This window comes from Lathyrus oleraceus, chromosome 1, assembly GCF_024323335.1.
Source record: "Lathyrus oleraceus cultivar Zhongwan6 chromosome 1, CAAS_Psat_ZW6_1.0, whole genome shotgun sequence".
NCBI classification, from domain to species: Eukaryota; Viridiplantae; Streptophyta; class Magnoliopsida; order Fabales; family Fabaceae; genus Lathyrus; species Lathyrus oleraceus.
The window spans coordinates 420,174,453-420,176,347 of record NC_066579.1 but is presented as its reverse complement, the minus strand read 5'-3'; positions in this window follow the sequence as shown (position 1 = coordinate 420,176,347).

Sequence of the window (1,895 nt, the reverse complement as noted above, 5' to 3'; positions counted from 1 at the left end):
GGTGGGGAAGTGACTTCTGTTTCAGGTTTAGGTTCAGGATGTGATGGCTGTTGAGAGGCCAGAGCATGGGCTTGGAGCTGAGCCAGAGTGGGGGATTGAGGTTTAGATGGTTCGGTATCAGAGGAGAGCTCGTAGTAAGGTGGGGATTAAGGAGATGGTGATGATGATGGTGAGGTGGTTTCATTCAACATTTCTGCTTCTGAAACTGGTAACATTGTGGTGGCGAGGTTGAATTTCAGAGAAGCCGGGTTAGAAGATCTGGTGGTTGAGGGAGGAGTTTCAACAGAGGTGTATATGGGAGTTGTTTGGGGAAGAGAAGAAGAAATTGGTTTAATTTTGACAGAGCGATGGAGAGATACAGACTTACCTGGAGAGCCAGCCAGAGGAACTAGGGGTCTTGATCCAGAGGATTCTCCCAACTTAGCTTTCTTCGCCTTCTTGGATTTCTCAGAGGGATCCCGCATCCTCTTCATGAAGTGAGGTGGATGCTCAGGAAGCCAATCCACTATGAATTCCGAGATATCCACCCCTTGATTGACAAGGTTCTGTAGATAGTAGGCTACTACCTCTAGAGGGTCAATCTTGGAGAACAGGTAGAGTCCGTTGGGAATCTCCCTCTAATCTCTGAGTGCTTCCCAGGAGGTATCAAGTGTTGGTTTGGCTCTGACTTGATCAATGATTCCCATGCTCTTCAGATTCCGAGTGTTCAGAGGTCTTCCAGTGTCAATGGTGACATCTTCCATTAGTCTGAGCTGAATCAGGTGGTCCACGAGGCCACTCTCGATCAATACATCAGATATTAGCCTCCCTAGAGGGATGTAGTTCCTAGTCTTCATGTTGTTTCTAGTGTCTTTAACTGAATCTCTGAGGTACTTGAAGAGGAGTGCAGGTAGACAGAGTTTCAGACCCTTGTGAATGCAGTACAAGATACACTTCTAATTTGTGTTGATGTAGTCAGAGGAATTTGAAGCAGGACGATGATGGGTGGTTCCTAAGATGATCTTCAGCAAGACCCGGAGGTTCTGATGTAGCTCCTTGTTCTTGGAATGCTTACCTTCAGCATTCTGTTGGAAGATGGTGGGGTTTATTTCCTGGGACAAGTACTTTGCCCTAGGGTTTATGTTGTAGATGCGTCTTCCTCCTGTCTTCTCCATGTTCAGAAGAGAGGCAATTGATTTCTCACTGATGACTATCTTGACTCCCAGAATGTCGGAGATAATGTAGTGATTATCTGAGTCTGCGAAATGCCAGAACTCCTTCACCAGATTCTTGTACACAGGGCCATAGAGGCGTTGAAAGTAGGTTTCCCGCCCATGCATTTTCAGTTCTTCAGTGAGGTCGACGCCATTTAGCTTCATGTTTTCGAAATCAACCAAGGATTCACAGAGAACTTCAAGCTTATCAAAGGGAGTTTCTAGAAGAATGTGGGGTTCAGGATCAAGGATGTGGGGTTCCCTGTAGACTGGAGTTGAGACTATGCCGGTGGTTGCAGTGGTTTGTTGGCTAGAACTGGGTGCTTGCTCTGTTGAGTTCATCTGTTGGGAGAAGTTGTAGACAGATTGTTGCTGAGAATCCATGAAGAATAGTTGAAGATGATGATGAATGTTTGAAGAGCTTGATGAAGACTACAGAAATCCTTTGAAGAAGATGAAGAACTAAGAGAGAGGGTTCTGTGAGGTCGTGAGTGTTAAAGTGTGCAAGTGTAGTTTGTGAAATGAATATATACACATTTACGGCGCATGCAAAACGACAGTAAAAAGTGAGTTTAACAGTTAAGAAATTGAATGCAACACGTTAACCAAGTAAGCACGTTTGGAGGAGAATGATTACAACCCATGATGGAGGTCTAATCCCTAAATCAGCACACTACTCGAGGAGGTATCAAGAGTCTGTCT